Source organism: Silene latifolia, chromosome 2 (assembly GCF_048544455.1).
Source record: "Silene latifolia isolate original U9 population chromosome 2, ASM4854445v1, whole genome shotgun sequence".
Lineage (NCBI taxonomy): Eukaryota > Viridiplantae > Streptophyta > Magnoliopsida > Caryophyllales > Caryophyllaceae > Silene > Silene latifolia.
The window spans coordinates 89,819,991-89,845,217 of record NC_133527.1 but is presented as its reverse complement, the minus strand read 5'-3'; the positions used below and the strand labels follow the sequence as shown (position 1 = coordinate 89,845,217).

At 36.9% G+C, this 25,227-nt stretch overlaps 2 non-coding genes across 2 annotated transcripts; both read left to right on the top strand.

The window, feature by feature from the left end:
• The first annotated feature begins 2,587 nt into the window (after nucleotides 1-2,587).
• Nucleotides 2,588-2,694, top strand: LOC141644614 (small nucleolar RNA R71). The gene has a single exon (XR_012544226.1). It is a non-coding gene; the product is annotated as a small nucleolar RNA R71 (small nucleolar RNA).
• Nucleotides 2,695-7,280: 4,586 nt separating this feature from the next.
• On the top strand, nucleotides 7,281-7,387 carry LOC141644684 (small nucleolar RNA R71). The gene has a single exon (XR_012544296.1). It is a non-coding gene; the product is annotated as a small nucleolar RNA R71 (small nucleolar RNA).
• The last annotated feature ends 17,840 nt before the right edge of the window (nucleotides 7,388-25,227 follow it).

Below are 25,227 nucleotides of genomic sequence, written 5' to 3'. Positions count from 1 at the left end.
CGGATTCATTAACGATCAAGAAAATTTCAAAATTCAGCTCGATTCAAGACGGGCGTCTTTTCGCAGGACGCTCGGATTGCATAAGACGGGCGGATTCTTGGGAATCCGCTCGGATTCTTCCCCTATGTACACGGATTCAGTTCCACCCGTGCACAGCGCATTCCCTTTATCATTCTTCCATTCTCTCTTCAAGTCTTGTGTTCTTCATTGTGGGGGCACTACTAAGGCATGGATAGCCTAGGCAATTGCCATCCCCACACTAAGGTACAGCACTACACATCAATTGAAATTGTTAGTCCCTCGCTCACTTCTCTCTTACATGACAATTATTTTGATCAAAGTAAATAAAAATCCAAAGATGACAAAAATGCAATACAAGAATTGAAATGTAAGTTAGGGAGTTAGAAATATTTACAAGTGGTGGTTTAGGGAGGACTCCACCAAACTCTCATTCTTGATGAGATGTCAAGGGGGCATGTTCAAGGTGTTGTTGATGTTGCTCAACACCTTGAAGAAGTAATCAAAAGCTTGTTCATTATCATGGTAGAGGTCCTCAATAGACCGTGGCCCTTGTTGTTGATCATGGTCGATGGCATGTCCAATGTAGGGATTAAAAATCCCTTCAAATTCGTCGTCCCAAAGACCACAAACTTCATTGAGTTGATCATTGAAAATCTCTTGCTTAGATGGAGACAACTCTCCCAATTTCTTCTCTTGGCCAATGAGGCCATCCTCTTCTTCCTTGGTTGATTTTGATGAGCTTTGCAAGCTCTCCTTGTCACAATTAACTTGCTCTTTGAATGGAGCATCTTCAACTTTCTTCTTCCATTGGAGTTCCGATTTCTTCCTCTCATCTTTTCGGCTATAATGATCAATCATGAAACATGGCTCATGCAAATGAGGAGCTCTCATGGTCTTGTCAAGATTAAAAGTTATGCTTTCATCTCCCACTTCTAGAGTGAGCTCTCCATGTTTCACATCAATCACCGCACCCGCGGTGTGTAGGAAAGGTCTTCCTAGGATGATTGGAATGTAGGAATCTTCCTCCATATCAACAATGACAAAGTCCACCGGGATGAAAAACTTCCCAATTCGCACGGGGACATCTTCCCATATCCCTAACGGTGTCTTCGTCGATCTATCGGCCATTTGGAGTGTGATGTTGGTGCATTTAAGCTCTCCCATCCCCTACCTTTTACTCACCGAGTATGGCATGACACTCACACTAGCCCCTAGATCGCATAAGGCTCTGTTGATCGTCGTGTCGCCAATGGTACACGGTATTGAGAAGCTTCCCGGATCCTTTAAATTTGGAGGTGAACTCCCTTGAAGTATTGCACTACTCACCTTAGTGAAGGCGATAGTCTCAAGTTTCCGGATCGACTTCTTCTTTGTGAGGATATCTTTCATGTACTTCGCATAGGCCGGAACGTGATTGATTAATTCCGTGAAAGGAATTGAGACATCTAAATTCTTCACAATTTCCATGAACTTTCCAAGTTGATCATCAAATTTGGGCTTGGCTTGACGACTTGGAAAAGGAAGTCTAATCACAATGGGCTCCTTCTCCTTAGCCTTGTCTTCATTTTTCTTTGAACTTTCTTCTTTTGATGATTCTCCTTCATTGGAGTTTTGCACCACAACTTCATCCTTTTCGCTAGCTTCCACAACTTCATCCTCAACTTGCTTCTTCGGTGCTTCATACCTTGTACCACTTCTCAAGTGAATGGCACTAACCGTTTCATGTCTAGGGGGATTACTTTGAGGTGGTAATTGCCCCTTTTGTCTTTGTGAGCTTGAAGATGCTAGTTGAGTCAATTGTGTTTCCAACATCTTGGTGTCAGCTAGAATGTTGTTGATGGTGGTTTCTTTTGCTTGGCTATCTTTTTGCATTTGGGTGAAAAATTCTTGTTGATTCTTTTGCATTTGGAGGACCTCTTTTTGGACATCAAAACCTTGGTCATTTTTGTGATTGTATGGATTTTGATTTTGGTAACCTTGGTTTTGATTGTAAAAGGGTCTTTGATTTTGGTTTCTCATGGGTGGTGGAGTGTATGTTGTTTGAGGGTTTTGAACATTTTGGCTTTTGTATGAGAGATTTGGATGGAATTTGGTGTTTTCATTGTAAAAGTTGGAATAAGGGGTACCACTCTTGTATGCTTGGAAAGCATTCACTTGTTCATTTGTTCCCCTACATTCACCTTGGTCATGTCCCAAAGTTCCACAATTCTCAGATATCCCACTTGGGATTGATGAGGATGCCGTCATGGCATTAACATGATGCTTCGATGATTTTGAGTTTTCCTCAAGTCTAGCCATAGCTTGTTCAAACTTCAAGTTGATTGTGTCAATGTGAGCACTAAGTTGAGCACCCAATTGAGTAACGGAGTCCATTTCATGCTTTCCTCCTCTAGTAGCCTTGCGAGGTCTACTATATTGTGAGTTATGGACCGCCATTTCCTCAATCTTGTTCCATATTTGATTTTCATCAACTTCGGTGAACATTCCATTCAATCCCATATTGAGAATGTTCCTAGAATCATCATATAAACCATTCCAAAATTGTTGCACCAAAAACCATTCGCTAAGTCCATGGTGAGGACATGAGCGACAAATTCCTTTAAACCGCTCCCAAGCTTCATACAAAGACTCTTCATCTCTTTGCTTAAAACCCGTAATTTGAGCTCTTAGCATGTTGGTCTTTTCCGGTGGGTAGAATTTTTTGTAGAAAGCTAGAGCCAACTTCTTCCAAGAATCTATTCCAAGGGTGGCCTTATCAAGGCCCTTCAACCATTGCTTTGCGTTGCCGATTAAGGAGAAAGGAAATAAGACCCATCTAATTTGGTCTTGAGTCACGCCCGTTTGAGAGATAGCATCACAATAATCGCAAAAGGTTTCCATTTGAGAATGAGGGTCCTCACTAGGCATCCCCCCAAGTTGGCTCCTCTCAACTAGTTGGATGAAGGCGGACTTGGCAATAAAATTTCCGGTGAGATGTTGCGGTGTAGGAGTACCATTTGGTAGATTCTCCTCGGTGGGTACGGAGTGTGACGAGAATTTTGGCATTGTAGGTGGATTTTGTGGGGTATTGTGTAATGGGTTTTCTTCTCCTTCTATAGCGAAAGGATTGACAAACTCACTAGTGGGTTGAACAACTTCACCAACACCTCTCAAATTCCTCCTAACAAGTCTCCTATTGTTCGTCAAGGTTCTTTCGATTTCACGGTCAAAAGGTAACAAATCACTTTGTAACCTTCTAGACATGCAAAATATCAAACAACTCAAAAAAAATTAGAACAAACCTTGAGGAGTTTTACTTCCTCAAGGCGAAGAAAGACACAACTAATAACAAAAAGGAAATCTAAGTCAAACAAACACCGTCCCCGGCAACGGCGCCATTTTTGATGCGACTCCGCTAAGTGTTCACAAATTAAGGTGTGGTCGTTGGTCACGGTCGAATCAAAACACAATTTATAGCTTAACAAGCAACTCTACAATTAGTAAAGAGGCAAGTAAAGGTCGGATCCCAAGGGACGGGAGTTGAAATGAGATTTCTATTGTAACTAGTGGTGTCTAAGGGGTGTCACAAATTGGGTTGATGTAGAAGGTTACTAAACTAGAATAACAATGAAAATAAACAACCAAGATGAATTAAAGGGGTGTAAACAATTGATTAAAAGCACTAGGGTGTCATGGGGTCATAGGGGAATCATGGGATATGATCATACAAACATGTTCTCAAATTATAAGCAAGCAATTATTGTTGTGATGGATTGAGTTGGGTTATATCTTACAATCCTAGGAAAGTTTGGGTCCCGGAGCCGAATCGATTAGATTGTACAACACCTACAAGTCGACTTAATCTTCCCTACTCAACAACATGCATGGTCTAATGAGACTCGAGTTGGGTTATGTCTTACAAGTCTCATTGAAAAGATAGAAGATGATAGTAAATGCAAGGATTCATAGGCTTAGCATTTCATCAAATATAACATGTGCATGAGTTGAGATCAAAACAAGCAAGCAAATAAAACATTAAAGCATATTAATTTAAGCATGAATCATTCCCCATGTTGGTTTCCCCTAATCACCCATTAACCCTAGCTAAGAGACTACTCACTCATTATCATGTTGATCATGCTAGCAAGGTTGTCAATCATACCAACAATATGAAACATGATGAATAAATGAAAGTAATTAACAATAATTAAAAAGGGATTAAGAGATTATACCTACTAATGATTCCAATAATAAAGCAAGAATAATAGAAGTACTTGAATGCTAGATTGAGAGGTTGTCAATCGCCCAATAATAACCCAAATAATCTTCAATTACCCAAAATAAAGGATGAACAAAAGAGAGATTAAAGAACTAAAACTTGGATTAAAACTTGATTAATACTTGATTACAATATTGAAGAGAGATTTGATTGATATTAACTACACTAATTATTGATAAGAAGAACATGCTCCTCTAATTAGCCTAATGGGGTATTTATAGTGAAAATTAGGGAGGATGAATTAGGGTTAACTAAGGGCTAAACTAGTAATTACACTTTTTAAGTTGAGCAAGGAGGACCCGGTATTTTTCGAGAGAAGGGCTTCTCTTTTCGTAGCTTGAAGAAGACAATCCGTCTTTGTGAAGAAATCCGGGGCGGAATAAGGTCGGGACCGACAGATTCGGGCGGTGGAATCCGAGCGGATTGGGGAATCTGGGCGGATTGTTGAGGGGAATCCGAGCGGATTCAGCGTGGGACGCTCGGATTGTGCAGGACGGACGGATTGTTGACAATCCGCTCGGATTGTTGGCCAAGATAGTAACTTCTTCTTTTCTTCCCTTTTCTTCATAAATTCCTTGGGGATTTCCTTGGGGACTCAAGGATCTTTCCTCAACATTGCTCTTCTACTATGATATGTACAAAGGCCTTCTAATCTTGTCTCTCCTTTATGCTTGGTCATTGAATTCGATCAATTTAGTCTCGTTTTGCCATGAAAATGTAAGATTCTTACTCCTTTCCTACCAAGGGATCAAAATCTCAAAGAATATGCAAAACAAAGAACTAAAGATAAGAAATGACCCAAATGAGCACTAAAAGGCATGGAAACAAGGCTAATTCGGGGGCTAAATATGCGCCAATTATGGTCACATCACCACCAAACTCTCATCCAATAGGAGATGTCAAGGGGGCATGTTCAAGGTGTTGTTGATGTTACTCAACACCGTGAAGAAGTAGTCAAAAGCTTGTTCATTGTCATGATAGAGGTCCTCAATAGATTTTTGCACTTGTTGTTCTCCGTGATGGTCTTGGTTCATAGCATTACCAATGTAGGGATTGAATATCACTTCGAACTCATCATCCCAAACACCGCAAACTTCGTCTACTTGATCATTAAAAATTTCTTGAGTTGATAGAGACAACTCTCCTTCTTTCTTGTTTTGGCCAATGAGGCCATCCTCTTCACTTGTCATGGGTGAACTTTTCAAGCCCTCTTCGTTGCTATTTCCTTGCTCTTTTGATGGAGCATCATCAACTTTATTTTTCCATTGGAATTCCGACTTCTTCCTATCATCCTTCCGGCTATAATGATCAACCATAAAGCATGGTTCGTGCAATCGGGGAGCTCTCATGGTCTTGTCAAGATTGAAAGTTATGGTCTCGTCTCCCACTTCTAGAGTAAGCTCTTCGTGCTTCACATCTATCACCGCACCCGCGGTGTGCAAGAAAGGTCTACCTAGGGTGATCGGAATATTGGAGTCTTCTTCCATGTCGACAATGACAAAGTCCACCGGGATGAAGAATTTGCCAATTCTCACGGGAATATCATCTCATATCCCTAACGGTGTCTTCGTCGACCTATCGGACATTTGGAGTGTGATGTTGGTATATTTAAGCTCTCCCATCCCTAGCCTTTTACTAACCGAATACGGCATAACACTCATACTTGCTCCTAGATCACATAAAGCCTTGTTGATCGTGGTGTCGCCATTGGTACACGGTATTGAGAAGCTTCCCGGGTCTTTAAGTTTCGGAGGTGAACTCCCTTAAAGGATTGCACTACTTACCTTAGTGAAGGTGATAGTTTCAAGTTTCTGGATCGACTTCTTTTTCGTAAGGATGTCATTCATGTACTTTGCATAGGCCGGGACATGATTGATTAATTCCGTAAAAGGAATCGAGACTTCCAAATTCTTCACAATTTCCATGAATTTTCCAAGTTGGTCATCAAACTTGGGAATGGAAGTCAAATCATAATGGGCTCCTTCTCCTTGGCCTTTTCTTGACTTTTCTTTGAAACTTCTTCTTTTGTTGGTTCATCTTCTTTAGAGTTTTGCACAACTTCTTCTTTATCACTAGCTTCCACAACTTCATCCTAAACTTGCTTCTTTGGTCCTTCATATCTCGTACCACTCCTCAAGTGAATGGCACTAACTGTTTCATGTCTTGGGGGATTACGTTGAGGTGGTAATTGCCCCTTTTGTGTTTGAGAGTTTGAAGATGCTAGTTGGGTCAATTGATTTTCCCACATTTTTGTGTGGGCTAGGATGTTGTTGATGGTGATGTCCTTTGCCTGGCTATCTTTTTGCATTTGAGTGAAAAATTCTTGTTGATTCTTTTGCATTTGGAGGACCGCTTTTTGAACATCAAAACCTCGGTCATTTTGTTGATTGTATGGAGTTTGATTTTGGTAACCTTGGTTTTGGTTGAAAAAGGGTCTTTGATTTTGGTTTCTTATGGGAGGTGGGGTGTGTGTTTGTTGAGGCTTTGAACATTTTGGCTTTTGTATGAGAGATTTGGGTGGAATTTGGTGTTTTCATTGTAATAATTGGAATAAGGGGTACCACTGTTGTATGCTTGAAAAGCATTCACTTGTTCATTTGTTCCCCTACATTCACTTTGGTCACGTCCCAAAGTTCCACAATTCTCACATATCCCACTTGGGATTGATGAAGATGCTACCATGGCATTAACATGATGCTTTGGTGATTTTGAGGCTTCTTCAAGTTTAACCATAGCCTTATCAAACTTCAAGTTGATGGTATCAATATGAGCACTAAATTGAGCACCCAATTAAGTAATAAAGTCCACTTCATGCTTTCCTCCTCTAGTAGCCTTGCGAGGCCTACTATATTGTGAATTATGGACCGCCATTTCCTCATTCTTGTTCCAAGTTTGATTATCATCGACTTCGGTGAACATACCATTTGATCCCATGTTGAGAATGTTTCTTGAGTCTTCATAAAGACCATTCCAAAATTGTTGTACCAAGAACCACTCGCTAAGTCCATGATGAGGACATGAGCGACAAATTCCTTTGGACCGTTCCCAAGCTTCATACAAAGATTCTTCATCACTTTGCTTAAAACCCGTAATTTGAGCTCTTAGCATGTTAGTCTTTTCCTGAGGGTAGAATTTTTTGTAGAAAGCTAGAGCCAACTTCTTGCAAGAGTCAATTCAAAGAGTTGCCTTATCAAGGCTTTTCAACCATTGTTTTGCGGTGCCAATTAGAGAAAAAGGAAATAAGACCCATCGAATTTGGGCTTGAGTCACACCGGTTTGTGAAATCGCATCACAATAGTCACAAAAAGTTTCCATGTGAGAGTGAGGGTCTTCACTAGGCATTCCCCCAAATTGGCTTCTTTCGACTAATTGGATAAATGCGGATTTAGCAATGAAATTTCCGGTTAAGTCTTGTGGTGTGGGATTACCATTGGGTAGGTTCTCCTCAGTTGGTACAGAATGTGATGAAAATTTAGGCATTGTGGGTTGATTTTGTGATTGATTTGGTGGTTGATTTTGTGTTGGGTTCTCCTCACCTTCTCTTGCAAAAGGGTTGATGAACTCAAAAGAATGAATATCTACAACCTCACCAATTCTTCTCAAAGTGTTTCTAGCAAGCCTTCTATTGGTTGTCAAAGTCCTTTCAATCTCGTGATCAATGGGTAACAAGTCACCTTGTGATCTTTTAGACATGCAAAATATCAAACAACTTGAAAACATTTAGAACAAACCTTGAGGAGTATTACCTCCCCAAGGCAAAGAAAGACAAAACTAATAACAATCTAAGAAAAACAAATCAAGTTAACACTGTCCCCGGCAACGGCGCCATTTTTGGTCGTACTCTCTTGGAGCTTAATTTTCAGTTACTTGTCGTTAGGAGCACCTAGACCAAAACAATATTTATAACTTCGTTAGGAGCACCTAGACCAAAACAATATTTATAACTTCACAAACAACTCTACTATTAGTAAAGAGACAAGTAAAGGTGGAATCCCAAGGGACGGGTATTGATGTAGGATTTTTGATTGCAAGTAACAGTGTCTAGGGGTGTCACGATTTGGGTTGAGATAAGAAGATCACTAAACTAAATAGCAATAAAAGTAAACAAGCAAGATGATTAAAATGAGATGTAAACAATTGATTAAAAGCACTTGGGTGTCATGGGGTCATAGGGGATTCATGGGAATTGATCATACAAACATATTCTCAAATTATAAGCAAGCAATTATTGTTGTGATAGATCGAGTTGGTTTATATCTTACAATCCCAGGAAGTTTTGGGTCCCGGAGCCGAATCGATTAGATTGTACAACACCTACAAGTCGACTTACTCCTTCCTACTCAACTATATGCATGGTCTAACAAGACTCGAGTTGTTTTATGTCTTACAAGTCTCATTGAAAAGGTAAGTGATGGGTAAAAAATGCAAGGATTCATAGGCTTAGATTTCATCAAACATAACATGTGCATAAGTTGAGATCACAACAAGCAAGCAAATAAATTATGAAAACATATTAAATTAAGCATGAATCATCCCCCATGTTGGTTTCCCCTAATTACCCATTAACCCTAGTTAAGGAAACTACTCACTCATTATCAAGTTTAACATGTTAACAAGGTTGTCAATCATATTAACAAAGCAAACATGATGAATAAATGAAGATGATTAACAATAATTAAAAAAAGGATTAAGAGAATTATACCTAATGATGATTCCAAAATAAAGCAAAGAATAATAGAAGTACTTGATGAATGATTAGAAGGTTGTCAATCTCCCAACAATAACCCAAATAATCTTCAATTACCCAAAATAAAAGATGAACAAAAGAGAAATTAAGGAAATGAGATTTGTATTAATATTTGATTAGAAGTTGATTACATGATTAAGAAGAGAATAGAAGGATATAAACTACACTAAAGATTGATAAGAAGAACATGATTAATCTAATTAGACTAATGGGGTATTTATAGTGGGGATTAGGTACACGAATTAGGGTTTACTTGTAATACTCCGTATTTATGAGTCTTGGGGTACTCTATCGAGTAGGCCTTACTCTGTCGAGTAAGGGTGTTTTGCGAAATAAAATAGTTTCTGACCTGTTGGGTACTCGATCGAGTAACTGGGGTACTCGATCGAGTAAGGGGGCACTCGATCGAGTACCTTAGCTACTCGATCGAGTAGCCATTCATTCGGGGGCTGTTTTGTCGGGTTTTGTTAATAATGCGATTAAAGTATAAAACACTTCCGTCATTGTTTCCAAATCACTTTTCCAAAACCTAAATTTTTGTTTAAGAGAGAAAGCAAACAAGTTCATCTTCTTAATCGCATTCTTGGCAATTCCGGAGTTCGACGGTCGGTTCTTGTGGTTGTTTATACCGTTGAGTTCCTTGCGTCGAGGGTAAGATCTATGTACCCTTTTTATTGTCTTTCCTTTGATTTGGTTAAACCCTAATTTTGGGATTGGGGGTTTTTATGATTTGTTAAGGTTAGATTGTGATTATGTGATTATGTGATAGGAGCAGGATTTGTAAAGGAGGGGTTTTGAGACAGCTGCTAGATCGTCTGATGATTGTGTTGCTTTCCAGGTAGGATTTCCTACTCAGTATTAGTCCCATAATGGGATGATTGTTGATGTATTGAGATTGATTGTTTGATATAGTAATTGTATTGTGACGGCTGTGATTGTGATTGTGATTGTGATTGACTGTTCTCTGGTTCTCGAGATGCGTTCTCGGCTGAGTGGAGTCACTTGCGGGAGTGGCTTCACGCCCTAGTTTCGCCCTTCGTGGAACCCGCCACGGAAGGGGATGTGCACATTAATGGACAGGGTTATCGCTCGATATGATGAGCGGGGCTTAGGTGGGAACGGCTGCGGTCCCCCACTGGCAGGGCTGGTCCAGTGGACAGTCGGTGATTGAGATCGTTGGGATTGGTGTGATGGTGTGTGTATGTGATGGTTAAGCTGTCTACTTGTCTTATTGTGGCATGTATATTAATTGTGTGATTAGTACTGACCCCGTTTAAATGTTTTAAAAACTGTGGTGATCCATTCGGGGGTGGTGAGCAGTTGCTTGGCAGGTATATCTTGCACACGCGTGGGATCTAGCTGGGGATGGAGTCATCACATAGCAGAGTCTTTAGTCTTCCGCTGTGTTTATTAGAACAGTTCCTTTCAGTTGGTTTATAGTTTGAGAACAGTTGTATTTTGCTTACAGTTGGTTTTGTAATGTAATCACGTAAATTTATTTAATAAAGTATGTTTCTTCATTGTCTTATGATTATCATGCCTCGGGAAACCGAGATGGTAGCATCCTTATACCTGGGTGGTCCTGGTAAGGCACTTGGAGTATGGGGGTGTTACAAATGGTATCAGAGAGACGATCCTGAAACCTGTAACCAATGAACTTAATGAACATAGGGAGTCAATTAAAATGAACCCGGGGTAAAGGTTGTAGGAGCTAATGCAAAGACTTGGGAGACGTCCTAAAGTCGCGAACTCGCCCTACGATTTTGAACCGGTCACCATGGGATAAGTGTCGGGATCGTTATGTGCATATTGTGTGCTGTGTGTATCTATGTAGTAGTATGTTGCATGAATTGATGATGATGACGTGAATTATATGTTGGTGGATTGTAAAGCATGAAAGTATAATGATTGATACATGTAATTTGGCATGTTATAGTTATGAAGGGAAAAGTGTTTTGTCTTTATATATATAAAGCGATGTGTAAGTCTACATGTTGTTGTTGTCGTGTTGAGTAAAAGTACAGAAGGTTGGGAGTGTGAATTGAACATGTGCTGAGTGAATATGTTGAACGAATATGGTGGATAAATATGTGGTATGATGGATGAATTAGTGGAAAAGATGAATCATCGTGGTAGTAACATGTGAATAGGGGACTTGATGTCATGTATTTGTGATTTTGTTTACGAAAAGTGATAGAATAAAAACATGTGGGTAAGTCATAATTGGCAAGTTAGATAAGTTATGTGCATGATGAATGTTGTTGTTTGACTTTTGAAAATAGTAACATATGATTATGAATACTGGTTTTTGTTGGGAAATGTGTCCTCAACAATAGTGCGATCATATGATTTAAATATCATTATTAAATCTCATTTCAAGAATACGGAAGGGATGATACATTACATATATAGTCAACTGGTCCACACATATCGGTAATGATTGGCTGGCTAGAGTTTGACATTACTGTCGTGCGACGGTGGTGATCAGTTGATCCCTTGAGGTCACACCTAAAGGACGATTCCCTTAATTGAAAAGGTTAATTAGTTGTATACCCGTCTGATTAATTAATTCCTTAAAATTGAACAATTTGATTTGTGAGAGAGAAAATTGATATCTTATTATAATGGGATTAAATAAGATTTATTTTAGTAATAAAATGCTTTGTTGCTAAAATTATTTATTGTTTGAGAAACAATAAAGATAAGAATGAATGGTTAATTATAATTACAAGAAGTTGTGAATTATAACTATATGACCCATTTTATTTATGTGATCAAGTATCACTAGTCAATTTGTTGTATGAAATTTAATTAATTCATGAAATGATATTTATGTGATAAATATGCATTAAATTAATTAATAACATGTATTCTACTACATGTGACATATTGTGTGACAAATGACAAATTGACAAAATAAAATGGTAGTCCATTTTAAGTACATGGACCGAAAAATGGAGGGTGTGTTAGTGGGTTTTGGTTGTTTTATTTTATTTGATAAAATAAACATAATGATGCCTACCTACTACTAGTCTTACACATTTTACACACCTACTATTTTTGAAAAGAGTAAAAGAAAATGAAATGATGCCATTTAGGCTCCCTAAAACCGTGTGACTCCATCTAAATGGATGTGAGTTGGTTCTTTTCTTTTTCTAACACACTACCATTCAATACACATGCAAAATGTTCATGTATCCTCTCTTCTCTCTCTTTTATCTTCATCAAAAAGATGAGATTTAATCTAAATTGTTCATATAAGATTACTAAAATTATCAAAGTAATATATGAGTATTAGTAATCAAATTTAAGGTAAACCACAATATAAACATCTAGTGCATGTTAGTTTGTGGGATTAAGGGATTGTCTTGGGTGCTACTAATTGGAGAATCTCTACTTTGGGATTTTTGTATGTTCATCCATTAAAGGAAAGCTCAAGAACAAGTGAGTAGGAGGACTCACTTGTGCCCATAAATCCGAAAATCACATGGTGAGATATAGATTTTTCCATCTCTTTAATTAATGTTTGCATGCATAAAATCCATATTTAATTTTATGACAAATTAAATAAAATCACATATATGAATATGTATGTATATAGATCTACATTTCTTTCAATCGGTATCATGAGCCGCGGTTGTTTGCATGCAAATTGGTTAAAAGTTTTTCCGAGTTATATGAATAACAAATAAAACTTGTAAAATTTGTGTTATTATGATATATCACGAAATAATTACATGCATGTTAATATTTCTGGTCCTAAAGTGTTTTAGGATATTTTGGTTAATTTTTTGGATTTTTATTGTTCATATTTAATAATAATGACATTTAAATGTGATTTTATGAGTAAAAATGTCATTTTTGGTCGAAAATTAGCTATACTTCGAATTTTCACTTGGTTTTTGGATATGTTGTCACATATATTATTTTGAGATAACCTGTAAATTTTCATAATTTTTGGACTTGTTATGCTCGAAAAATGGATTTTTCGTCATTAAATTCGGATTTAAGAGAAAAATAGGTTAATATGAGTTAAATTTCGAATCTGGTCATAGCAAATTAATATGTTGTCACATGCAATTTTACAAGATGTGTGTAAAATAATTGGCTATAAAGAAGTCTTTTAGCATGATTTATGAATTTTTGAAGAAAAATGGCATAAATAGTGACATTATTAGTTGAAAATTAATAAAACATAACCTATGACTTAGGAAAAACGTCTAATGTTGCATTTTATTATATTTTTCAGATCTAAAATTGAAAAGTTAATGAAAATAATTTTTACATGTTTTTATGATTATTTTATTAAATATCGATAAACCGCAACATTGTTTTTCCGGAAAAATTTCGAAATTTTTAACCTAAGATTTTGAACATTATGAGTGTCATGGAATTTTTCCAGAATGTTCATGAATTTAAATTTCAAATTTTGAATTTATTTGAAATTTTTGGATTTATTTGAAGTTTAATAGCTTATTTTTGTAAATTTTTGTCCATTTATGAACAATTTTGTAAATAAAAGTTAATTATGGTCAAATTACTAGTGGAGACTATATTTTGAGTCCTAAGAGGTTAGGGTAATTAACTTATGCATAAATATGAGTTTGTGCATTTTTGTGATTATAAAATGTTGAAATCACGCAAATCCGTAAAAACCGAGTAATATACGATATTGGCTAATTAAAAGGCGATTTAGCATAAAAATTGAGCATGTTCATACATATTATAATGCTGCATTTTTCTTTATGATTGTCATAATTTTAATTTATGTAATTTTGAATTATGTAATTTTACTTAGTATGGCCTTAGATTTTAATTGATATTTCCCGAAATGTATGGGAATATCGATTCGGTTGTAATTTTTAATGTGATCTCGTATCACCGTTTTGTAATTTAATAGATTGATTTTATTTTAGTTACAAATGTATAATAGGAAATTATGTAATTTATTATGTAATTTTATTCATTCGGAGTTCCCAAAGACGGATTTCTTCAAGAATGGCGATACATAAAGACGGTGTTACCTCGAGATGCGTGCCTCAACCGAAGTTCAAGGGACCAATGGAGTTGGTTTCCGAATTTGTAATAGTTAAAGAGTTTTTCTATTTTAGGAAAGGCCATACTAGGATTTATTTATCTTTATGCTTGCATTTTATTTTATGTCACATGCATCGCTAAATCGCCATAACTAAAACATGCATTGTCATTTTATCGAGTTTATCGACCGTGTCAATTAGAATTATCGTAGTTCACCGCTTTAGTTCACTTAAAACGTGATAGATAATAAATTGACATGACCTCTCGCTAAAACAATTAATTGAGACATAGCCTTACCAAATAGTAGAAACCATGAAAACCTATTTCGTGAGGGAGTGCACTCGGCCCTACCGGGGTACAAACCTTGTTACGTAGGGGAAGTGGGTGATAAATGTCAATCCACCGAGTTCATGTTGATGAGGGTTTCATCGGCCATACCGTGCCCAAGTTGATGTGGATTTGGATCATGGACACATTTATTCGAAATTTGGATTGAGCTCAACGGAAGTATTCGCGACCGTAGTTGCATGTGTTACGGGCTATAGATAAATATTAGAGTAATTTTATCGACCAAGAGTTCTAAAGTAGAATCGATTAAAGCGTTAATCCACCGAGTTATATTGATAAGGGTTTCATCGGCCATACCGTGCCTAAGTCGATATGAATTTGGGTCTTGGAATCATTTATCATAGTTGGGTAGAGGTCACTATGTAAATGCTATACTTGTTTACAAGTATTAATAAAACGATAAATGTTAAGTTTTCCACTATTCCGTTGTTATTATTGTTCTATTTCTTTACCACAATTCATATACGATATCATTTCGATTTTTGATTCAAATCTCCATTAAAATATCGTAACTAAAGACAAATATGAGTTTGCTTCTAAAACCTCAAATGAACCATTGCTAAGGATCTCGTATAAAGAGTATAGATTAAAGTTATTCATTATCAAACAGGTTTTTGATTCTTGACTAACACATCGACTTGCAATGGATTGTTTTTCATGTACTTAAATGCATTAAGTACATCGAAGCGATAAAATTGTTTTGGTAATTAGTTTTGTCAAGAACTCGTAATTGACCAAAATAACGCAACCACTTCAATGAAAGTTTTTAAGACTAAAACGAACAAATGAAGAGTGTTCTTCATGAATTCAATTTTGCTTCTCAAAGCAAAGACTCATTGAAATGAGTGGGAGCATTCTCTTAAACCGTTAAGATGAGGACGAGGTTCAAGAAGTAAAGATTATAATGGAATTGATACAAGGTAATGTTAAAGGTAAAGTTGTTGAGAATAACGATACTAAACCTATCAATCCCGACCGATAAAGTTTCCATTGTCTTAAAATGTTGGACACGAGAAAGGAAACTACCCCAAATTATTGAAGAATCAACAAGTTAGTTGTGGGACATCTAATGGGACCTTCTTCTTTAAAGATGTTTATTTGATTAAACATAAAATTTTGCTAGTACTACTTCGTCTATATTAGAAACCAATGGAGGTTTTCATCATTGTACTTGATACATAGGATGATTAGAATATGACGACTAGCAACAATGATATCGAGAGACAGAGTAATTGTGTACTCAATCTAGTTTTTGGATTTAAAGTTGTACTTAATTATGACTATTAAGTGCATAAACTCTAAATAAGAATATAAACTTGTTAAGATGCAAAAGAGGTTTTCACCTTTGTGACCCTTTACACCATGATTTGATGTATGGCTAGCCCATCATCAAGGTGATTATATTCTAAACCAAACTAGAATGATATATCATGAAGATGATGTAAGACTCAAATTGGTAACCCAAGATTAAACCTTAAATTTTGGAATGATGAACGCAAAGAGTTATCGAGTACTCTTGAAACCATTAGATTGTTAATGGTGTATGCGTATCTTGTATTCAAAGCAAGATGTCTCGTGCCTTTTGGTTGAAAAGGAGATCGAGTTTGTAAATCATCGATCCAAAATAGGTTGATCATTTTCTTTTACCAACGATTTAAGTTGACGATAATATGTTCACTTAATAAGGTAAATAGAGAAATCTTTGAAGAATTTCAAAGAGTTCAAGGAATCACGATTTAGTCGTGATGGGATTATCAAAGTGAAGACTTTGATATAAGCCAAAGGAAATGTGATATAGTATCACAAGTTAATCTCTCCTAGCACGCATTATGGAATAATGTGTGATTAGATAAGAAATCAAACGCTATTCGATATGGTTTGGATTTCAATCAAGTTACTTTGAGTTACTTGATCCTTTTGGGGATTTTATCATTTTTGTCTAAATTATTTTTCCACTAAATCGAATCATATGAGATATGAAATGGTAAGGGTACCATGGTTGTAAGTTTTCACAAAGAAACAAATGCTCTTTTTTCCTCTTCAATTAACACGAGTACGACGGGTTTGCGGCTCGTGAAGCTGTCTTTCTAAAATACAAGTTTATTTCTAGAAGACAGAGTGGGAGAAATTATTCAAGAGCCACAAAGATGTTATGTCTCAAGAACCACAAAGATGTTATGTCGCAAGAAACTGGACTTTCTTGACTACATGAGACGTTTTGTGTGAGACGTTGTTTCTTTAAAACCTAGGAGGTTAAATTCGTCACTTGTTAAAGATGATGAATTCATGCTACTTTTAAGAAAGTAAAGAGCTTATAACTTACAAAAGAAATTGTTTGATTCAAGTTGATTACTTCTAGAAGGTAATCAACAAATGACTTACATAAGAGTGTTTAAGTCACAACTCAATACTAAGGCTTAGAGCCATGAAAATCCGAAATAAAAAGGCTTGATTAGTTGCAAAGGGTTTTGCAGTAATAAAGAGAGATTTCAAGGCTTGATTAGTTGCAAAGGGTTTTGCACTAATAAAGTGAGATTTCAAGGTTGATTGGTTGCAAAGGGTTTTTACACCAATTGAAATGCTTAAGTCTATTTGGATCTTCTTAGGGATTGTGTTTCATTATTATGAAATACATAGTGAGTGAATCTAAAACCCACTTCTTCAATTAGAAGTGATGTATTCAATACATGTCTTGAGTTTTGTAGATTCTTGCAATCCCAAGATAATGTGAAACTTAAGAGAGGGTCTTAAGTAGGACATCAATGAGTTGTAATCAACATTTTATTCATGTGATAAAACATTTCTCGATAAGTCAAGAAGTTGTGTTTATACATGGAGTTTAGTGGGAGTTACGGAAATTTTAATTAGTCCGATATGTGGATGACATATTGATCATTGAGAATGATTTAAGACTTTTGGAGTATTATAATACATCTTTAATATCCGGATCTATGAAGATAAATCCACATGATATTAGCGTCAGTAAGAAGTCTTATGTTGATAAGATTCATGACTAGTTCAATTAAATTGAACATATTTGATTGATTTCATTTGCTTCCGCTGCAGAATCAATTAAATGAGTAATGATGTATAACACTTCATATACTTTGAGTATGATGAATTGTTTTCAAAATCGAATTTAAGTAATCTTTACCTGGTATGTAAAGATTACCCTTAAGTGCTTGCAGAAGCATTAAGGAAGTAAAGCAAAGTGTTTATGATGCAATTTTGTGTAAGGGTGTTACACAAGTGACAATTGACAATTGAGATTGCGCATGGTTTCCGACAAAACCATAATCAAAACACATCAGGATGGTTAAGATACCATTGTGGCAATATTAATTAAGAAGTAGATTTTCTAGAATCGTTCTAGGCAATAAAGAACAATGAGAGATATTTATAACGGAAATTGAGTACACTTGCAATCATGAGATGTGCAAGAGGATGAGTCACACCGAGAAAACAAAGTGGGAGCTATTCTTAGGCTAAGAGGGCCTATGTCTTGATTGGATCTCGACACGTACTCGGAAAGTTTTGTGATGCAAATGTATACATTACAAAGGAAAATGAATATGTAGTAAGGTTGAGTAAGGTACAAGAAGTTGATAAAACCTACTAACCGAAGCCTTCTCAAAGGCTAAACATGATGAGTCATGCCATTTCAACTGAATTGAGATGAATAACTACATAAAAGATCAAATTAGATTATAGAATATGAAGTAGTAATCAAGCATTGACTATTCATATGTGATAATCGCATTTGTCGTTTGAGTTTTACTCTAAAACTCTTCTTTTATACTTTGTTACATCCAAACGGGTTGTAGAGACAATTGAACCCCGTTAAAGTGAACACGGATTAGCATTGTATTTGCCCATAGTCACTTGTATGAGGTGACGTCTCGAAGTGACTAGAGTGTGATGCGATTGATGGCAAGTTCAAGTGCCATACAGTCATGTGAGATGACTAGTCGATCACATAGGCAGATTGTTAGGAACACTTTGTCGGGCAGTGACCGCTTATAGAGTTCTGGCAAATTTATAAAGCCTGGTCGTGGCGAGAGCTACTATAGTATTCTAATGAGTCGATTCTTTTGACTAAAGACTATTCACCTAAGATGGCACAGTTTCAGATTAACTTTGATTTGTGTTACTACGACCTTCGTAAATGGGGTCAAATGGGCATATTTTGGGTTATGATGGCTGTGGCTAGTCGAAGGGAATGAGTGCGATAGGAATTGTCCATCCCCTTGTCAGGGTTAAAACAATATCTCAGGGCCACTCGAGGAGTAATGAACTGGAAATGCGTGGCCACGCTCGGAAGGTATCCATGGTGGATAAATTCCGGTCAATCAGTTATTCTCCAGATCGAGGAAACCACTCTCGATATGATCACTTGCAAGTACGACCCGAAAGACACCTTGCATTGAGTGGGAGATAGTAATAGGACAAGAGAATTGGTGACGCACACTTGTCGAGGACAAGTGGGAGATTGTTGGGAAATGTGTCCTCAACAATAGTGCGATCATATGATTTAAATATCATTATTAAATCTCATTTCAAGAATACGGAAGGGATGATACATTACATATATAGTCAACTGGTCCACACATATCGGTAATGATTGGCTGGCTAGAGTTTGACATTATTGTCGTGCGACGGTGGTGATCAATTGATCCCTTGAGGTCACACCTAAAGGACGATTCCCTTAATTGAAAAGGTTAATTAGTTGTATACCGTCTGATTAATTAATTCCTTAAAATTGAACAATTTGATTTGTGAGAGAGAAAATTGATATCTTATTATAATGGGATTAAATAAGATTTATTTTAGTAATAAAATGCTTTGTTGCTAAAATTATTTATTGTTTGAGAAACAATAAAGATAAGAATGAATGGTTAATTATAATTACAAGAAGTTGTGAATTATAACTATATGACCCATTTTATTTATGTGATCAAGTATCACTAGTCAATTTGTTGTATGAAATTTAATTAATTCATGAAATGATATTTATGTGATAAATATGCATTAAATTAATTAATAACATGTATTCTACTACATGTGACATATTGTGTGACAAATGACAAATTGACAAAATAAAATGGTAGTCCATTTTAAGTACATGGACCGAAAAATGGAGGGTGTGTTAGTGGGTTTTGGTTGTTTTATTTTATTTGATAAAATAAACATAATGATGCCTACCTACTACTAGTCTTACACATTTTACACACCTACTATTTTTGAAAAGAGTAAAAGAAAATGAAATGATGCCATTTAGGCTCCCTAAAACCGTGTGACTCCATCTAAATGGATGTGAGTTGGTTCTTTTCTTTTTCTAACACACTACCATTCAATACACATGCAAAATGTTCATGTATCCTCTCTTCTCTCTCTTTTATCTTCATCAAAAAGATGAGATTTAATCTAAATTGTTCATATAAGATTACTAAAATTATCAAAGTAATATATGAGTATTAGTAATCAAATTTAAGGTAAACCACAATATAAACATCTAGTGCATGTTAGTTTGTGGGATTAAGGGATTGTCTTGGGTGCTACTAATTGGAGAATCTCTACTTTGGGATTTTTGTATGTTCATCCATTAAAGGAAAGCTCAAGAACAAGTGAGTAGGAGGACTCACTTGTGCCCATAAATCCGAAAATCACATGGTGAGATATAGATTTTTCCATCTCTTTAATTAATGTTTGCATGCATAAAATCCATATTTAATTTTATGACAAATTAAATAAAATCACATATATGAATATGTATGTATATAGATCTACATTTCTTTCAGTTTTATGAGTTTTGGACTGGTTTTGTTTGCTTGGTTGTTGTTTAAGTTGTTTGGAAGTAAAATCAAGTAGTTGTGTTTTTCGATTATAAAGAGGTTGTCTTTAAACTGCTATAACTTGAGATTCATAAATGATTTTGATGTGATTCCAATTGGAGGTGATAGCTTATCCTTTCACGATTCTAGCGATAGGTCACACGCCCAAAACGACCAAGAAATGAGTGAGTTATGACTGTTTTACGAAAACTGGACAATGCTGAGAATTGGGGTACTCGATCGAGTATCCTCGGTACTCGATCGAGTAAGGGGGCACTCGATCGAGTACGTTAGTTACTCGATCGAGTAGCCCTGGTGATTTGTTTTACGTGCTTCTGATCTTGACCTACTCGATCGAGTAAGTCCCTTACTCGATCGAGTGGCCTGTACTCGATCTAGTGACCCTTGTTTTGGGTCATATGCTTATCTTTTGACTTCGTTGCATATTATGTTTAATTCAAAGTTATTATTTTGCTTCTTTATGCATTGATTTACATGTATGTTGGTCTTGACGCGTAAGTTACCCAATCTTGTGGTGTAGTGAGTGACACCTGTGGTGAGTATGAGTTCGGTGGGAGGACATGAGTTATACGTGGTTGTAATAGATAGTGGAAAAAGAAAAGGAAGATTGTTATGGCTTAATTGAGACATAGAGCATGTTTTCTGAGATGAAATGAGATGAGTGATATGAGTGTGTGTTGAGTAACGTAAAAGTAAGTGAATGTGGGCAATGGATGATGTGATTCTAAGGGACGTGAGAATGAAAGGATTGAGAGTAAGGATATGGATAGTGACAACTTGACATGTGTAAAGAATTATGGAGGGAGGTAGTTAAGAGCCGTGTGGGTTAAGAATATACATAATGAAAGTTCGTTTTAAAGGGGTTGAGAAGAGTGGTATATAGTGAACTTTGTGGAGACATGTCGCGGGGTGGAGATTTGGCTTTTTAAGAGAGGAAACTATTGTGGGTTTTCCTTGGGCAATTAGCGGTATGAAAGGAATTTTGATTTCTAGAGATGTAAGAAGGAAGATGCAATTGTTGAACAAGAACGTTGATTCTATGGATGGATTAGTGGCAAGGGTGATTGATGACATAATAAGAGAATATTTGTGGTAAGAAAGAGGGAGATGATATCGATGTAAAATAATGGGATTTGAGTTTTAGAGCAATGAGAAGGTAATTGGTGCACTAAAGGGTTAGATAGAAGTAATAAGGAGTTGAGCTATTAAATTGGTATTATTGAGTGTAAAGAGAAAAGAAGGATAAAAGTAAGCTAAGGAAAATGTTCACCGGAGTTATGTGATATAAAGGTAAGGAATCATCGAAATGTGTGATAGTATCACGAGGATGTTAGCTGAAGGTTATATAGGAGCTTCAGGACAACATGATTGATAATGAGTTTCGAGGAATTAAGGGAGTAAGAAGTTGGTGGAGTATTAGCACGATACAAGATATTTGATGGAGAGTTGGATGACAATACAAATAAGATAGTATTGGGAATAATGTTGAGGTAATTTTGTGGATGGGTTTGCTGTTCGTTATTTGGAATGTTAACCAAAAATAGGAGAAAAACCATGTTATTTTGATATGAGTGTAAGAGGTTTGATATACGAGCAGTGGTGGCATTGTGGTGTTATCACTAGTGGTTAAGAGTGATGGTATATTAGAAAGGTAACAATTCTAAAGAGGTTGATTTTGCAGAGACCAGATTGGTAAGTACAGTTATGAAAGAGTATAAGATGTGGTTATATGAGGCGGTTGTTAGTAGTTGAGTATTAATGGTGTGGCTACATTTGGCAGAGGGTGATGGATATGCGAAAGGGAGAATATGTTATGAGGTGTATACGAGTTAAGCTCGGGCGACAGGTAACCTATGTTGAGTGGTAACTTACGTGATCAGGATTGACTAGTTGGTTGTGATTACGGGTCTATGATATGTGTAAATGTTTGTGTGAGGTTCTGACCTCACCAGAAGTGGTATGGTGTGATAATTATAAAGTTGTTTTATGAATGTTCTGTAATATATACAGGTTGGACACGGTAATTTAATTGAATAATATCCAAAAAGGTAATAACTTGATTAATTTGACATGGCTAGTTATAATTTTATGTGTATTAATAACACATGTGTATTCCGTGAAATGGTAGAGATGATGTTCATGAGATGCTTATCTGTTTATCCATATAATATGTTGCGTGGTGATTTAATAAAGTGGATTTGAGTAAGTTTTTTCTTGTCTGAGAAGTTATGCTGAGTCAGTGTTTATGGGAATTGTATGCAGTTGTGATGTCTATCGGTGTGGTTGTGGTGCTTCGGGTGGTGATCCGGGCACGGTACATAGTGCTGCGATACGGGTATTTTCGCACTACGGTGTGGCTGTTGGTGGCGGTGTTGTGATGCCGTCACCGGTTGTGGTGGAGTAGGCGGGATGATTATGATTCGAGTTTCGAAAGTACATACCAGTCATACATAGATTGTTGTTTTATTTGTTGTTGTTTCCTGTGAGTTTCAGTTTGGACAAATAGACTATTGTTTTGTTTGCTAATGTTTCTTACAAGTTTCAGTTTGAGAAGGAGGGTAGAGTTTAATATAAAGAGAGTTGTATATGTTTTCGTTGTTGTCATGGTATAGTGACATTCTGTTAATGGGACACGGTTGTGAGAGGTTGTCACAATAATTCTGATCTTGTTCTAGTTAAGGTTTCAGTAGACATGGTAATGGCAAGTGAGTCGTAGAACATGTGGGGTAATGACCCGAAAGATGCAGGTGGTTCATAATCTTTTGTTGAGACAGTGAGTGTAGAGTATTGGGAATTAGTGTCATGTTAAGTTGTGTATGAGTTTTTCGGTAATGAAGGAAAGAACTTGAGGATCTAGTGTGAGTATACGTAACGAGTGTGGATCGGGAGTTATGCTTCTGGAAGATAAGTGCTTTACATAGCGAGGTATGTTGGTTTGGCAGTAATAATGAAGAGTGGGAATGGCGATTTGCTACGAGTTTATGGTATAGGTTAGGTGCTATGCCGAATGAGTTGAGGAATGAGAAATGTTTATGTACGGGAGCCTTGGATATATGAATAGTAAGTGTTTGGTTTATAAACGGTTATCTTTGACATGTAGTGGTAAAGAGGGTAATGAAACATAGCTAAGGATTTAGTATTAGTGAGTTACGAGGACGTAACATTTGTCTTAAGAGGAGTAGGATGCAATAAAAGAGAGTTTCATGGTGGTGCATGCGGTAATATAATTGGAAGTAGAGTGTTAGCGTAGCGTAAAGGAGGGATTTGTTTTGTGGATAATACTTATAAAAGGCCATGGCCGTGCTTGTAGTAGTGTGATGCTTCGGAGTATGAGAATATTTTATATAGTGTTGACAGTTGGAGGATGATGTTATGAGTCTGAGTAAACTTCGAGGACGAAGTTCCTTTTAAGGGTGGTAAAATGTAACATTCCGTTTGATGTCTATGAGTGTCTTAGTATTGGGTTGATAGTTGATGATATTATGGAGCTAGCAGCATTAGAGGATGGTAGTTGATTATGTATGGAGTTGGTGTCGTGAGAGATATATATGTGGTAGATACGATATAGTGAGTCATGTTGTGGAAGTAAACATAGTTGGTAGAATGGGGGTTAAGAGTTCATGTTCTATGTTCGGTCGAGTTCTTGAGTCCTTAGCTAAGTTGTTGTGTCTTGGTCGAGTCAGCATGGTTGTTTTTATGTATGGGTTGAACTTCGGGGACGAAGTTCTTTTAAGGAGGGAAGACTGTAATACTCCGTATTTATGAGTCTTGGGGTACTCTATCGAGTAGGCCTTACTCTGTCGAGTAAGGGAGTTTTGCGAAATAAAATAGTTTCGACTGTTGGGTACTCGATCGAGTAACTAGGGTACTCGATCGAGTAAGGGGGCACTCGATCGAGTACCTTAGCTACTCGATCGAGTAGCCGGTTTACGGGGGCTGTTTTGTCGGGTTTTGTTAATAATGCGATTAAAGTATAAAACACTTCCGTCATTGTTTCCAAATCACTTTTCCAAAACCTAAATTTCTGTTTAAGAGAGAAAGCAAACAAGTTCATCTTCTTAATCGCATTCTTGGCAATTCCGGAGTTCGACGGTCGAGTTCTTGTCGTTGTTTATACCGTTGAGTTCCTTGCGTCGAGGGTAAGATCTATGTACCCTTTTTATTGTCTTTCCTTTGATTTGGTTAAACCCTAATTTTGGGATTGGGGGTTTTTATGATTTGTTAAGGTTAGATTGTGATTATGTGATAGGAGAAGGATTTGTAAAGGAGGGGTTTTGAGACAGCTGCTAGATCGTCTGATGATTGTGTTGCTTTCCAGGTAGGATTTCCTACTCAGTATTAGTCCCATAATGGGATGATTGTTGATGTATTGAGATTGATTGTTTGATATAGTAATTGTATTGTGACGGCTGTGATTGTGATTGTGATTGTGATTGACTGTTCTATGGTTCTCGAGATGCGTTCTCGGCTGAGTGGAGTCACTTGCGGGAGTGGCTTCACGCCCTAGTTTCGCCCGTCGTGGAACCCGCCACGGAAGGGGATGTGCACATTAATGGACAGGGTTATCGCTCGGTATGATGAGCGGGGCTTAGGTGGGAACGGCTGCGGTCCCCCACTGGCAGGGCTGGTCCAGTGGACAGTCGGTGATTGAGATCGTTGGGATTGGTGTGATGGTGTGTGTATGTGATGGTTAAGCTGTCTACTTGTCTTATTGTGACATGTATATTAATTGTGTGATTAGTACTTACCCCGTTTAAATGTTTTAAAAACTGTGGTGATCCATTCGGGGGTGGTGAGCAGTTGCTTGGCAGGTATATCTTGGACACGCGTGGGATCTAGCTGGGGATGGAGTCATCACATAGCAGAGTCTTTAGTCTTCCGCTGTGTTTATTAGAACAGTTCCTTTCAGTTGGTTTATAGTTTGAGAACAGTTGTATTTTGCTTACAGTTTGTTTTGTAATGTA